The sequence below is a fragment of the Microplitis mediator genome, chromosome 4, assembly GCF_029852145.1.
Source record: "Microplitis mediator isolate UGA2020A chromosome 4, iyMicMedi2.1, whole genome shotgun sequence".
Taxonomy (NCBI): Eukaryota; Metazoa; Arthropoda; class Insecta; order Hymenoptera; family Braconidae; genus Microplitis; species Microplitis mediator.
Window position 1 is genome coordinate 11,981,628 of NC_079972.1, and position 17,399 is coordinate 11,999,026.

Genomic DNA, 17,399 nt, shown 5'->3' on the forward strand with positions numbered 1-17,399 from the left:
TTACACCGGTATTTCAACACTGCCGAATTACGCCTCCTACACCGGTGTAATTTCATTTTAACTCCGCCTGGTGTTAAAATGAGTCCATTTTTAACACCGCTCTTTTTACAGTGTATAACTAAAAACTGATAATAAGTGCTTCTACCAATGATTACATGTACAAGATAAAACACAATAGTGTAAATATAGACTCAAGATTAACATCTAGACACGGATGGAGAATGGAGATTAGCCAGATCGATCACACGTGCTGAACCAATTCCTCTGGTCAGCTGCTCATCAATAGCGTAATAGTACCTTTCGGCCTGAAACCACGTAGTCCACATCCTCATCCTCGACCACCCAATTCACCTCATCCGCCCTAACCATCTCCTCCTCGTTCCTGGTACTACATGCATATACATAAAGACATATAGATATAGGCTATGTACCCTAATACATATGTATTCAACAGTGCTCCTCTAATAGGCATATAATCGTTATGCATATAGCGTACATACATCTACCAGTATGCAGTAGTTGCCTGTACAGTGTACACCCACCAACAACCGAGAGACAACTACCTGTATACACAGTGTGTACACTGACTCCTGTTGCGTGTATATATCTTCAATGCACATCATGCGTATCCTACTATACTCGAGTCTATACTATGTTCGACATGCGACACGATTACATATGCAATGCGCTCATCCTCTGTGAGCCTATATACGATATTATGTTCAAGCGTTACACATTACCTAGCGTTACCCATCATTATGTTGAAGTGATTTGGAAATAATTTTATCAAATTCATTTCGGCTACAATTTAAAATTTATCAATGCCATTGTACGTGTTTAAAAACCGATCCAGTAATTAGGATGAAGAAGAACTAAGAACTCATCAAATGTTTTTTTTTTTTTTCATTGTCTTGAAGACTTTAAAAGTTATTCAAACTACTGAGACAGGGAAACCCTTACTACCGACTTACTCTATACTGTTTCGAGTCGAGTCCTTGCACAAGAACTCATTCAAGGATCAAAGTAAGCCAAGATGAATGAAACTGACTTGGCACTTTTCAACTTAAAATGGGCATAAAGTTCTTTGAAGATTTTTCGTATTCTTCTTCTTCTTCATTTTCTAGAGGATTAAGACTATTTTCTGACAAGAGGATAATGATAGATGAAATTGTAATTCAAGTTAGATGCTTGCTACCAACAAACTGATATATACAATATACATGAAGATTTAATTGGGAGTATCAGGATATATAGGATATAATATTGAGGTCTTGGTAATTTGCATAACATGTCATGTCATTACAACGGAAATTCACAGAGGGATATATACAAAGGATAAATTGATGAATTATTAATTAATTTGATGATGATGAAGTTTTCATTGACAATAAGATGTGTCAATCTCTAAATGATATTAAATATTTACTTTATTTGTGTTTAAAATAAATATATTTCAATCAAAGGATCATTTATTGGATAATTTGAAATCGAGCCAAAAGAGGGCGACACAAATCAGAACGGACTTGTGATCTGTGTAGAACTTGATATTATAAAATAGGAATAATATTATCGAACATTATTTATCATTATAAGTAAGAATAAAAATTATTTTTGGAAATGGCTTAGGTTTCGTTGGTATTATAAAAATACGAATATTTGATGCATAAATCTATAATATAAAGGCAATAGTAGATTTTATGGAAATATACGAGTGAGGGATATAGAATCAATGGAAGCACATTACCATTTGATTTTGTGAACATGAGATACTGTAAAAGTGCAAAGAAAGTGGTACCCTCAGCTCCAAATCATTCACGACAGGATTACATGCTCTGTACTATGGAGGTATATGTATATATATAAATATTTGCATTCCTCTCTCAAGTTCTTCTCGTCCGTTGGCTAGGGTATTTTAGATATACATGTATATATATCTACATATATATTCTCTGAAAGACCATTTTCCAAGATGGATGCCGCCACTTTGTGAGATATACGCCGAAAGTTTTAGTGCCCACTAAATTTCAACTAGTCCGATATATTCACGGGTGTGAGAAAAATAAGAGAAATACGACACTTGTTGCTCTAACATTAGGGAAAGAGGGTCATTTGTAAGAAGAGTTTCATACTTTTGAAAAATTAAATTGTTAAACTTTCAGTTTTATGTACCTATATACTAACATCAAATCAATTTTCAAATTTATTTCAGAAAAATGGTTTTAAAATTTTTAATCTAAAAATAATTGTAAAACACGAAAAGCTACAATAATGTCATACACTCGTCAATAACCTGATGATAAAATGTATATTCATAGTTAAAAAACCCATCGATCACAGTCGAAAACAGCGCAATCAACGTCGAGTGATCTTCATTTTGAGGGCGTCGAACGCACGATATAAATTCTAACGCATACAATTCCGTTGTACGCAAAAGAGACAATGGATCACAGTAGAGTACAGAGACTAGTATCTATATATCGATCAACAAAATGAGTTAGATGGAGAGAGATAGGGATATTGAAATGAAAATGGAAATGGGCAACAGGAGGTGGTGGTATACAGATAGAATGTTGGGTACAGCGTAATCGTGGAAGGGTTCCGTTACAGCGGGTGTGATTGTCGCCCCATCAAAGTGGACAGTTTACAGATGGATTGAACGCCAGCGTGTCGTCGTCCAACCAACACCACCTACCCAAAACCCAGTGCCAGTGCCAGATACTGACCCTTTCATCTGCTATTGCTGCTATTTTCTCTCTTCCTCTTCCTCGCCCGCTAGCAATCGCCTGTAACGTAGTTCCCACCAAGTATTCGCTCATCCTGCTGCTATTACTCAGGTGTAATTGCGTTCAGAGGCATATTCAAATCCAATGGTATTAAAAAAAAAATTGTTAAAAGGGCGGCGAAGGGAAGAAGAAATTCTATCGTGGTCACATATTCAACACCCACCTATATATTTTTCACATCTCTTCTTTCATACGTGTATATATTTATGTGTATACAAGTTTATACTGTTTGTACACTGGTTTGGTGGCGAGTACTAGTGTGTTCGATGGGCTCAACGTTAAAATGTAACCTCTTCCTCTCTTTCTCATTCTATTGGTTGACACCAACTGCAATACTGCAACCGCCGGGCATTTGCCAGTTTCCATCACCGACCATAGCCCACCCTCGATTCAATTCAATGCCACTCAATCAGTCAATGTAACGCCCTGGATAACATGTGTGTTGTATATGTACATACCAGAGAGAAAATATAGAGACTAGTGACGCACGCGGGTATACCTTTCGCATTGCACCGCAATGAAAACCCGGGCATGACCTCTCGCACTTATCCACCCATCCATCCATCCATTCATACTCTCTCTCTCTCTTTCAATATAGATGGTCGTATACACATACCTATGGTTCATGTGATGCAATATACGTGAACAGGTATTTTTTCAACAGAATAACGGAATCTAGCAAATGGTTCAAACTTTAATGAATGTCCAATCGTTTGCAGATTATTTTGTTTTTCCAATTTCCACTCTTACATTTATGTGGATTTATGTCTTTCAACGTTCAATATTTGATCTTTTAATTTTAGTTTTCATCAATTCTTTTGATTTTTCCCTTTACCAATAAGACAAAAATATATTTGATGTACAGAATCTTTGAATAATGGATAGTCACTACTGAGATGTATAATCCATATGAATAACTTAACTAAATGTAGCGTCAGACCAAAAATGTACCGTGCCAAATGATCCCCATAACCATGCAGAATGAGAAATAGTAGTTGGACGCTATACGTATATATGTGTATGTACTCGTCATCATTATTTTGGCCATCTATATTCCTGGGTTAGTATAATCTACGTTAGTTAGATGATGCCCCACTAGACGCGTGCATCTATAAATTATCACACAGGAAACCACGTCGTGGCACTTCTCGCTCATCTGTCGTATATTTCTGTCCACATATTATAACCTCGAAACAGAGAGAATACTGTATGTATATATTGGGGGTAAACCACGAGAGTACACACTCATTGGATGTATATCGGGCGTGCGTGTATCCTGTGGCCGGCGTCCAACGTCCAAGTTTACATACGAATGTTCCGATTTCCACGAGATCTCTCCCTACGGTCAACGTTCACCACCCCAACATCACCCGGCTTCAATGATACTACTCTGATGGTACATCCTCATGTGTGTACATGCATACATGCATACATGCGCACACATCGTACTAATTACACTACACATGCATAGACAATAATATCCAGTACAAATACTGCAGAGAGAGAGGGTGACATTGGATGGTGCCACTTGCCTGCACTCTAATTACCCGTGCCAATTAAGTAGACCCAGAGTCAGAGTTAGTTGTAAGAGAGGGATACGTTGATTTTCACCAGGGACCGCTGAATACGCAATTCCTAGGCAATACTGTTATCTCTACGTGAATTTTGATTCGGCACAGAGAGACTAAAGAGCCCAAAAAGATAAATATATATTTGCATATATATCCTATATGTATAATCGTGAACAATAAAAAAAAGTAACGAATAAAAATAAACATCTCCCTTTTAAGCAATAAAATTTAATAACCTTTTTGATTGAGCTCGACAAAAAAGTAAGCGGAGATGATTAAATTTTAATCACAACATTAGTTTTCAATTTTAATTTTACTTTACTCAATAAAAATTTATAATTCTTTTTTATCTAAAGCAACAAGATTAGTTCGCACCACTTCGCACGGTTGGTAAATTCAATTTTGTTGTAGACCATTAGTATTTCAATGTTTGTACCGTATTTTGATTTCGAGATATCGCATTATAGACAAATCATATCTTCATTTTTCCCTGGTAACAGCTCGATGTCAAGGACACACGACTTTCTGGCGCCCTATAGTCGTTCGATAGATACCTAAACACCTATACATACAGCCACCCTCCGAATCAGAGAGGATTAGTATACTTTTGACTGACGTAACAAGCGAGCAGTTACATTTTTGAATTAGTGTGACTCAATGAAGTGAGTAGATTTATTAATTTTCGTCGTGTGTAAATTATAAGAAGAATCTATTTAACTCAACGTAAAAATATTTTCGGGTTCCAAAATTGAATGATTATTCAAATTTTTATGTGCAGTTGGTCACAATAATAATAAAAATAATAATTCCTTTCATTAATAAGAAGTTGAAAGGACTTTTGATGTAAGAATAAACGAAAAAGGATTGACAAGACAAATTGACGTCGTTATCCCTGATGAAAATAAATTAGCAAATAGGCTGTAAACCTTTAGATATATTCATAATATACGAAAGACGTATACTCGAAATGTGTTTCACAGCAGGTAGCGTGCGGTAATTGCGGTCGATTGTACGACAAATATAGTCACTTTGCACATTGCCATATACGCGTATATAATAGGAAGGAATCGCGAATAAGAGGGTTGAACGAGAAAGAGAAATGAGATTTATACACATCTCTCTGTATATATGTATATATTCTAAAGGCTCCACGAGGACGGCTACGCGAGTGCTATTACATACTACGAAGAGAACGACGGCGGTATTCGTGGTACCCACTTCCCATGCTAATTGGGCCAATTAGCATAGCGAGACGTCATAGGGTCGCGTAAGTTCACAGCTTCGGAGTCCGTTTCCTCATAAATTCGTCGATATTTTAGTGAGCCTGCTAGGATCTACAACTATCTGTATGTAATATAACTACATGAGGGGGTTATAGAGAATAGAGTATTTCTGGTGTGTCTGGGATGTTCTGTACGGTGGAGTGTAAAGGGGAACAGTTTTCGACGGGGGGAATTGTAATGCAAGGAATCTACATTCAAGCATATACATTCGCGTATGTCACACTGGCGCGCATTCGGACAGCGAATTAACATAAAAGGGAAGAGTCAATATCGTAAACAATCTCCTAGCTCCGGGGTGACTATTGGAGAGATAAATGGAATGGGAAGTTTAGTTGTAGTAGTAGTAGTAGAAGTAGTAGTAATACATTTCTGACGATAAATTCGTCGATATAACGATCAGGGGTAAGTTGTATAAGCTTACTGTTTTCATTCTCTGGTGTGCTACTTTAACGGTGCTGAGAAAGAGAAAACGAGAAACATTGAATGAGGGAGAGGGATATTGGGAGTCTGATGAATAGAGAGGGGAATATTTGAGGCAAATAGAATAGAGGAATGGAGGGTTGGACAACGGCCGAGAATAGTGTATGAAGTCAATATCTCTTGTGTGTTGAATGGAAGAAAGTGATGTGACGAGTTCAACTAGTCGTAAATTAGTACCTTTTCTTTTTTTTTAATACCCTCTCTTTTTAGTTTATGGTAGTTTTTTATTCCTTGCGCTCGTGATTATTTTTTATTCGAAAGACCTAGGTATCCCGACACGATAAATAATCAATACAATGAAGTGCACGACTATTAGACTGAAAAGCTGTCACCCTAATTTAATTCATCGACGAGCCAAATTGTGGCTTGTGATGGTATTGTGAGGAGTGGCTGGAAAATCGTTTATTTCTCACCCCCTATCTACTAACACAACACTGTAGCCTAATGTTATACCATACCCCTATAGTTTGTACGTTGATGTTACCAACATTGTGTGTCTTATTATTTATTTGTTTGTCTCAGGTACAAATAGCCGGCACGATTTACATAGAAATTGTGAGAATGTTACACAATGTTGATTGTTCGTTACGCGGCGTTCTTTCTGTGTACTTTTTTTGTTGGCTGATAGTTAATGTTGTTTGGATTGATGGGGTGAGCGGAACAAAAAAAAAGCTGGTGTAAAGGGGGAAAACGCTATTGACAATTCGCGACGGTTGGAACATTAGTGTATTTAAATTGAGATATTAAGGTTATTAATTATGTTGTAAGCTCACTGACGATGAGGATGTTGAATGCTCAGTTGTTTATGTTACTATTGAAGTAAAAAACATTATTCTCAAAATCTTAATCATTAATAATTTTAAACAACTTGTCTTTAAATTTTTTGAAATGATGAATACTGTTTGTTATTTATCTATTTTTTATGATCTTTTGTATTTTGTATATTTTTTTTTCTGTGGGAAAACGACAGCAGTAGAAAGCAGACATTTTAATAATCCCAAAGAAGCGTTAATATTATTCAGGCGTTTTCACGCGTGAGATGAGCCGCGAGTTTGCATTTTTACCCCCTTGCCAGTGGGTGCCACATTATAACGCTCAAGTTAAAGTCTAAACCGGCGTATCATTCGGGATAATGTGGGATAAAATGCGCTGTGCTTGCATCACGGAAAAGTCCTCAAACTCAGCTACTCTCTTTCTCTACACGTTCTACCTCATTCAGTGTAGACCGATATTGCGTGAATTTTACGATCCATGACTTCGTTTGCATATCAATAGCTGGCATTCGCTTTTTACTTATATATAAATATATATACATATACATAAAACATAAACATATTTTAATATATCTCGTATCATCTTTGTTAAATGTTATGTCTCTTTAAAAAGACTTTACAATTTTTACATTATATCCATTAATATTTTCTCATATTTTTTTTTATCACTCCAGGTATTAAATAAATATTATTTTTTAGAGACTAATAATTGATCGACTTTATTTTATATTTCTTAACAAAATACTCAACTCTATAAATAAAATTCATAAGATTAAATTTCTAAGGAAAACTTTTTCACAAGCAAGCAAAGATCGAAAAAAAAAAAACCTAGACAGCAACGCGACAAATTTTCGATGACTTATTTTATTTTCACGGCAAAACTTTAATTATCGAAGAGTAAAAAAATTTTAATGCAGTTTAAACACTTGAACGGATCGTCGATATTGAAGGAGAATAAAAAATTAAATTAAATTAAAACAAGAACTTGGATGATAAAGTTTTATGATGTTTAACTTGTCTCAAGTTTTTAACCTGACGTTTATCAAGTTGATGTCTTCCTTCAGCAATATCGAAAATAAGCAATCGTGAAGTATAAAAAAAAAAAAAGTAGATTAATGTATTTCATAAAGTCTTAATAAAAATATCGAAGATTAATCGAGACTTAATGCGCTTGTTATAAGATGATAAACTACCGTAACGGATGATAATAAGAGCCAAGTCACTGTCCATCAATATTACTGGTTATTTCTCCACCATTACTTATTAATTCATTTTAAAAAAATTGAATTTACTTATTTTATTATTACCTACTCATCCGTATACAAAGAAAGAAGAAAAATTCATATTTATAAACGAATTTATTAATAAATTAGTCAATCATAAAAAAATTCATTTATCAACCCAATAATATTTTTTAAAAAACAACAAACTATGCGATTTTATTTTTCATTCTTTTGTTAATTTATACTGTATATATATGTATATTTTTTTTCTGTCATCGTTTTATCTCAATTGCAATATCAATTGAAATAAAATGTCAAACAATTGCAATATGCTCAGCGAAACCAGTCATCCTTATTTTCTCTCATCCACTTTCTTCAATTTATCCTGTCCTATTCTATACTACTATACTCACATAACAGATATTTGTATCCACTCTTCGAAGCGTTTCCGGCGTTTCACTGGCGCCGTTATGCCTCAGCACTTGGGATTATACACCGCACACGAGGGTTGCCGACGACGTCGTCGTCACGATTACCGACTATTCGAGACCAAGACCCTCACTGTACTCTTTTTGGTTTCAGCCATTTTATTTCAACAAAAATAAATAAAAGGCACAGAGTCTTGACGAGACTACGTATATTAAACTAAACCATATACTGGTAAATACATAAAAGTATCTAGAAACAACGCAACAGAATATGGATAAAACCCATTGGTGAAAGTAAGAGAAGAATAAAAATCGTTATAGCATATACAGAAAGAAGATCGTTACCTTATATCTACGCACTCACAATTTTCCCATAATGACAGATAGATGTCAAGTTTTTTTTCCCTTTCAACTCATCCAACCACCTCCGCGATAATACGCTCCAGTAAATCTGCAATCCCCGAAACATCTTCAAGTTTAAAATGTCAAGGGGTTGTAGAAATAAATACTTAGAACAAGATACGGTTATACATTTTTTTTTTTTTATTTCTGAAAAATGATCTTTTCACCTCTTCACGTTTACCAACACTACCATTTTCACTCCTCATTTTTCTTCCGCCGAAAAAAAAAATAAATGAAATAAAAAGAAAAGCTTTTGACTCAGCGGATCTTAATGCACCAAAAGGAACTCGAGATGAACGTACTTGGACAAGGGAAAACACAATTAACTCAAAGGAAGTGACTGTATAAAAGAATGCCAAGAGCTTCGCAAAGAAGAGAAAACCGCACGAAGCACACAATAAGCTCGGATAAAACTAGCGTCAAATAGCAAAGCTCATCCACCCAGCAAAGTGTTTGACTTTCATCATACTAGCCGCAACACGTAAAATTTACGCACATGTATAAATTAAATTTATACGAGTGTAAATATATGTACACATGTCTATGCATGTTATTGGGTGTATCATACTCTGCTGATTTATCTCATCTAATTTCGTTTTAATTCTCACTTTACACTTATTTAATTAAGCTCATGAACACGCGAGAGCTATTTCACGGTATCTCGGGCGTTGCATGAAAACTCTGTTTGCAATCTCGAATAGGCAGAGTAGAGTTTAATAGTTGGCCGCATTTGACAAGTGAGACAAAAGGATTATATGCTTTGTAATTTTGAATTAAAAGCAAGTACAACACGGGCTTGTTGGATTTATGGACTGATTTATATATTATTGTTGGTGGGTGGTTTATTTTTGTTTCTGGTAATTATTTATTTGATAGTGTATGTTTTCCATTATGGACGATCACGTTAAACGATGTGCACATCAGTGTATCTCACGCCACAGTGAACCAGAGCCTATTTCATACCATTAATTCCAATCGCACCATCACCCAGCTAACTTTTAATTACCAATAAAACCCCGGGCGCGATGCTTGATGAGGGAAAATTACCACACCACTCGACCTGCTGGCGATAGCCAGCTAGCTCGACTTTAAACGCGTTCGTTTTACCACAAAATTTATTTTCTCCTCCAATTATTATTTTTTTTTTTATGTCTCATCAAAATTATATTATCCGCTTTTTGGTCGTTTTAAAAATTTAGCTGCTAACAAAAATTCAATTTTTAGTATAAAAAAAAATAATTGGAAATTGTAAATTCATAAAAATAAAATTGCATTTAAAAACTTGTTATCTTTCATTTGAATTTCTACCGTATGGCGACATAAAAATTTTTAAGTGTGAAAAAAAAATTTAATACAATTGTATAGAGCATTGAAAATTAATAAAATTATTAATTATATTGTGTTTTTTATATACTAAGTATATAGGAAGATAATGTAGCTAGCAAATGTTCATGTACATGTACACACACGATGTACTTGAAAGATAAAGATCTACTTGGGTAGACGCGAATCGGAAGCGTGTCTTGACGCCGGCTTGCTCGCGACGGAAACGAGTCGAGCGAAAAAACATGTTGGCTCGTACTTTCTATTTCTATTGCCCTCTGTACTACTACTATTTCTACTGCTATTATAGTATAGGATGAGGGTACTTTTACGTGGGGTAATCCCTTATATAGGTGGTGCAATTGGATAAAGTGGAGGCGTCGATTTGTGACGACAGTCGGATATGACCAAGGGTGAAAAATTTTCATCTTCTTCTTCCAACTAAAATCTCTTTATCTTTTATTTTATCTTACTCTCAAGATATCTGACTCTCTATTCTATTTTTTCCCGACATACTTTTTTTTATTTTATTATTAATTAAACAAAAACAGAAAAAAAAATTAACTGTCATAAAATTTTAATTGCAGCTCAAAACTAGCATATGTACTTCTGGATATCCGGAAACTCTAGACATGATTCGCGCGCGTTATAAATAATTACATCCGTAGTTATGCGTACGTGACCTACGACGAGCGACACTGAGTTAATATATTAAATGTATATAATAAATATGTAAGGACGCGTGGCACTCCATATTAAGAAAAATAGGGGAGACTTATAATCGCGCGGAATTACTTAGCGGATGTGAATTTTTATATTTAAATAAACTTAACTAAAGAACAAACCGTTGGAAAAAAAAATGAAATTGCAACGTATCAGCAACTGTTATTGAAAATAAAATTGTTATTAAGCCATATGGCAGATTAAAAAACACAAACTAAAATCCATTAATAATTTGAATCTATTAAAATTATATTTATCAAATTTTCATTTATCTTTTTTTTCAATACTGTATTTTAAATAATTTGCATACGAAAAAAATAAACGATAATATCATTCCTGAGAATAAAAATAAAATATGTAATTTTATAAAATATGTTTTGTAAATCGAAGTCACGTGGCGTCTTCACAAATATTACTTTTTTAAATTTACGGAAATATATATTCATATCGTATTTCATCGATAGCACAAGTTGAATAGAAGAGAAACGTATTATAGAGAGAGAGAGAGAGAGAGATGCTAAAAAAAAGGGAGGATGAAGAAAAAAAAATATTTGGTACATATTCCTCGATAAGCATCCACATGAGAGTATATAAGCGTGTGCTCAAGGCGGACGAAGAATAATAAGAAAACAGAGAAAGCAAAATAAAAAAAGTTGAATAGCTATGATATAAGAAGAGAGAATGGAAAAGTACTGTAGCGAGAACTCCAGTAGTGTCATATATTCATCTATAATATAGAATAAGCTGCAGTGCATCTACATCGTGATCCACGCATCATCAACATTGACGATCTTCATCCGCTCTTTGGCCCGGATACTCGTCGGCATCATCGGCAAGAGCCAGCCCTCGGCCCATTGCCGCGAGTTTACGATCTCACCAGCATCAGCATCAGGAATAGCTTATTTCTTCTATACTATATACTATCAACAGCAACAGCAGCCTTTATAAAGTTACTGCACTCAGTATTCAACCCCCCGCAAAGCTAAATGTCTTATACAAGAAGGGTAGAACAGCAGTCTAGCGGATTTTACTTCGTGACGTCATCGCCTAATTTACTTCTTCACGCCCTGTTGGGCTCAATCGCTCACTTGTTTTACGATTTTGATAAAGTATATAAATGCTAAATTGTTAATTTACGAGTTAACTGTACGAACAGAGTCGGGTCAATGACCTTTAATATTTTTTATTCTACCAATGTGCTATTTTTAAACTAAAAATTAAAACTGATGACAAAGATAATATATGGACAAATGAAAACAAAAAATAAATACCTGATGGACAAAAATTAGCATAAAGTGTACGCAGGCATGTTGTAAGTAAATAAATAATTCATTGACAATTAAAAGTTCGCAGGTGGTTATAAAATAAACGCCATATGTTTACAGGGTGAATCATTTGTAGATTTACATAACTAACGGGCCGCTAAGTAATTATCATACTTGTGGCGATAAAGTTATGAGTATGAGTTATATTATGTAGCACGTGTTATGATCACAAGTATGGAAAAAAAATGATAATCATCATTCACTGTATTAATTATGAGAGAAATACATTTCAAATGGATAACAAAGATATTTGTCAATAAATGTCCGTGTAAAAAAACATTTGATGATAGGCAGGAAGTCATGTTCATTTTTAAATGGAACGTAAAATGCGATGATGTGTAAAAACCCACTGAAGCCGATAATCAATCGATAGACAGCCTCAATAGGCGATTTAATTACCAAATTCTAGATATCGTCACGTCGGCACGTGAAGGGTAGGTATGCAGTACCATTCAAGTCCCGCGGGTACATATATATATATACTATATATATTTGTATGTCTGTATATATGTACATCCAAAGCATCGCTTCTGAATAGGCGCGAGTTCAATCACTCTGTGTCCCGTATAGTACCCAAAGCCGCGGGATGCATAGGCTTTAGTACATACTGTACATCAGTACTGTATATATATATATATATATAACTATAGGGAAGCTAGTGCAGAGAGCTTTACTTGGCAGTTTGCAATGCATCAGTACAGTTTGGAATGCCACACGTCGTCATCCCTACATATATACCAAGAGAGGAGCTCACTGTAATATATATAGATATATAATTGTATAAGCGTGGGTGCTTTATTCACCCGGACTATTGCATTTTGTCGCACATGGTGAATGCATCCCCAGTCAGTAGTAGCAGCAGTAGCAGCATGCGTCAACGACATACATCTATTCCTCGTGTGTAGAATCGAGCGAGTGCGAAAATGCATGCGTAATTAATGAAACCAATAAAGCCGTTTGTACTCAACGAAATTCGTTAAATTTAATTGGACGTGAGTAAACCAAACTGGACTCAATATACTCTTTTTGTCTCTTTATTCACTTTCTCGTTTTATTATCGGTTTGTAAATGAAAACATAATAAACGATGTTGAGATTGATTACGCATCCGAAAACCTAAACTTATTGATTGGATGAAAAGACGGCTGGTGAACGAAAAATATTACAAGCTAAAATTTAAAATGATACTTTTTAAGCTTGTTGAAACATTAATATCCACCAAAGTTTTGCGATGAGTGAATGAAAATAGAGATATGTCTACGTGATAATTTATCGTTTATTGCTCTATACCTCTTTTTCCATGTATACAAACGGACGGACGGATGGACGATCGTACGTTGTCATAGCCTGAAGGCCCCTCTATAAAACCGATTAAACTCGTTAAGCGAATCGACTCATACATTGCTGCTTGGGTACACAAATCTCATGAAAACGTACACACAAAATTTTCAGTATATTCTCAATTTCGATAAAAGTTTTTTTTCCATAAAACATTAAATGAAAATATTTTTTAACCATCGTGACATTGATGTTCCATTAAAACAATTAGTTATTCCCCCTACCCCCGTTATCAAAAAATATAAAATTCAACTAAAAATCTATCTATTGTACATAAAATAGATTTAATGGAGTTGTCGAGTTTTGGGTGTAGATCAGATCTTGTTTAGTAATCACTATTATCAGCAATAGTGATAATATAACAGACGACTAACTGGGTATAGAATGTCGCGTAAATTCAACAACGCAGTCCACATCTCGCGGAATCTAATATTACAGTGGCAGTGGTGCATTAGCGGATTAACGCGCTCACTCGTATTTCCCAGCACTACCACTACACACAGTTGTTAGTACTGCTGCATACTGCATTTACTATATAGTATTCCTGGTGGACCGAGTGATGAGGTATATTTGCATGACATTATACTTGAAACCCTATACCCTCACTCACTTGTCCCTGGACTAAAATCAGCTTGGTTGTTCTCACTTCTCACTTGCGCTTGCACTCCATTTCGAACACTAATTATACGCGTAGCAGCACTATCGAGGATCCTCTTCTCTCTTGTCCAGGTGATAATTGTATTACCATCCTATCAACGTGATTGCCATTCCTGAACGTGTCGGCTGATAGGCCTGTTTGAAGTATCTATTGATGCTTGGAATCTATATAGTATTTCTCTTGATGATGTCCATCAAATCCATGATGAACATTCAGCATATACATTTATACAGTAGTCATGCACCCAAAACCAACACTAAATCTTTCTAATTCTCGTTATCATCCAATTGATGGAGATCAGCTTTCAAATATGCATAATTACTCATCAATATTCGATTAAATTTATTTAATTGAGAAATTTTTTTCTTATAAACAGTAATGATAAAGTTTCCATGTATGAGCTTGAAATAAATTGTGTAAAAAGAAAATAATAATTTATATAACCGTTAAAAAGGATGTATATGAATCTTTGGTAGAAACAGCACGAAACGATGGGCAAGAAGTAAACAAAATGAAAGATAACAACTGTTAGTGAAGAAAAACGAGGTATTGTCTGCCATATCGTAAATACAGAAAAGAGATAGGATTAAACAAAAGAGATTATGAGGTAAAAGCACGCGACGCACTTTCAATGTGCAATCTTCTATACAGTTATACATATATTTTGTTTTAAAATGGCTAAATAAATTCAAGAAAAGACGTAATACATTAAACTAAATAAATTTAAATCACTGTATGTGAGCATACTGTGCAGTAAGCGAATTCGCAAGTTTAAATACGACAAGCGAACATATATACCGACAAAAATTCTACACATTTTTCGAAAGTGATTATTGTAAGTAATTACGGAAATCCGCAGGCGTCGACGTACAATAAGGAGTGAACATAGTTAACTAGTAAAAAGCCCATCAAAAAGTGTCGTGTAAGACTTTATATCAGTGGGTTTTGTATTAAATCCCGTGTCGGGCACATTATCTTTGCACGCAACATGCAAATCTCGAGATGAATGCATCATACCTGATTACTGATTATGCACGAACATGTAAATCACACGGCAGCGTTAATGCCATTCTTTTTATGATATTTACTTTTTTCATAATTAAATAAAAACTGACATGATGGTATAATTGAAAAAACCAATTAATTATACCATCATATTAAATGACATCTGTGCATTATAATTAAAGATTACGATTATCGTAAGTAAGCAGTAGTTTTTTATTATTTCCAGTATGTTATAGATAAGAAAAAAACTACTGACATGAATACTAATCGAAAACATGTTTGTCGATTGGTTTATGAAATACTAAGCAGGGTAATTAGATAGTCGGACAGTGTGACAACGTAATTTAACATATGATGTTTGCAAACGCAGAATGAAATTTTAAATTTTTAAAACCCATCTGGAAAAGTGGGTTGAGTTATGTGTCGACGTGCGCGAAAACCACATTTCAACCACTGGAATTTTGGTCGGTATCTCTTTAATGCCGTGGTATAGAACTGAAACATTGCTGAAATTATCGAAATACCAGTATTCCGAAATAGTAGAGATGGCAGTGGTGATCCTTTGGATTCTATTTGACTCATACCTATGACCGGCATGCGACAAAGTACTATTTTCCTTGATGCATAAATCCTTCGTCAGTCCGATCTAGTAATATGTTAAATCTCCAGTAGCATATAGGACAAATTAATTGATCGAGGAGACAGAGAGGCTCAACGTTAATGCCTCGAACCGAATGTCCAATTGCTATTTCTAATGTAATCGAATTTGCATCGCAAATACCAGGGTCCAGTTATACACATAACGATCCTGATCTACATGTGCGTGTATGAATGTGTGTAGGGATGATGTGCTTTTAGAGTTTATGCCTATACTGCACTAGCAATGTACGGGCAATCCCAGCAATCGTGAGAGCCAACTTTTTTAATATCACAGGATTTCGAAACGAAAATTAAACGTGAAACAAAGCGATTGTATATGCAGGACAATGCAACGTCCAGCCGGCATATATTGTTTTTCAAGCAGTTCGAATTCTCTGTCAGTATATATATATTCCATTTATGACGGATCAAAATTTTTGATAAGCCATTGATATTAAAACTACAATAGCCAGTGATGTAATTTTACGTTGTCAGTATACAGACCTAACGACTAACAAACAAAATCAAAAAGTAAACGAATTTTTTAATTAATAAATTTGATACTTCGTTGAAATATAATAAAACATATCATGAAAAAAATGAAAACTATTGCGCACAAAAGACTGCAAAATTTTCTCGTGAAGACAAAACATTGTTTCTATTTAACTATTTATTTTACATATCAATGACATACAATGCCGGTAACAATCCATTGTTTGTAAACAATCTCAAATTTCGCTAACTATACTTAGACTGCAAGAATAAGTTGTAAATAGCTCTCATTAGTAACTTGTGTTTGTAATAATTGACATTGTAAAAACAATATTCCTTGTTTTCGTCAACTTTGTTTCATCACAAAGAAACAATAACTTTGAATTTGTCTGGAAAACGACCTAGTGCTGCCATCTAGTTCCTGCAACTTGAACTCTGAAAGCTTTGAAACAACTCTGCAGGTCCCTACTATTCTCTACTCATTTCCCTTACTACAGTCGCAATGTCTACAATATGATGTCCATATCCAAGGACCGTAGCTAGAAAATCTACACGAGGTTCTCACGGCCACCCCATTAAAATAAATAAAACTCTAATAAAAAAAAAAACTAAATCATCTCACACCATCCCATAAAAATTTTTCATTATTAAATTTAAATAAAACTCCAATCCAAAACCAATAACACTGCGAATTTATTTACTCATTCGCTTCTTTTAAATAAATAAATTGACAATATCACTGTAGATACCAATGATTAGTTGTTGCAGAAACAATATTTATTAAAACTCATTTGACCTCAATTATTTTTTAGCGATGAAACAAAGCAATGAGAAATCTACAAATAACCCTCAATACAAGGACATGAGTTACTGTCGCTGACTAGGTAACTTCCACCATATTATCCACCAATCTCTGCTCAGTGCCAGTACATATCCTACATGTACAATATACGT

The 17,399-nt window shown here is 34.7% G+C and overlaps 1 long non-coding RNA gene across 3 annotated transcripts in view; it reads right to left on the reverse strand.

Annotated features, from left to right (window-relative positions):
- LOC130667066 (uncharacterized) overlaps positions 1-17,399 on the reverse strand; it is a 190,984-nt gene that overhangs the window by 154,932 nt on the left and 18,653 nt on the right. The window contains exon 1 of one of the 3 annotated variants that reach the window (XR_008989794.1): positions 13,604-14,150. The exons of the other annotated variants lie outside the window; for them this stretch is intronic. This is a non-coding gene — a long non-coding RNA (uncharacterized LOC130667066). Of the gene's footprint in view, positions 1-13,603; positions 14,151-17,399 lie in introns of those variants that run through there. 3 annotated transcript variants of the gene reach the window in all.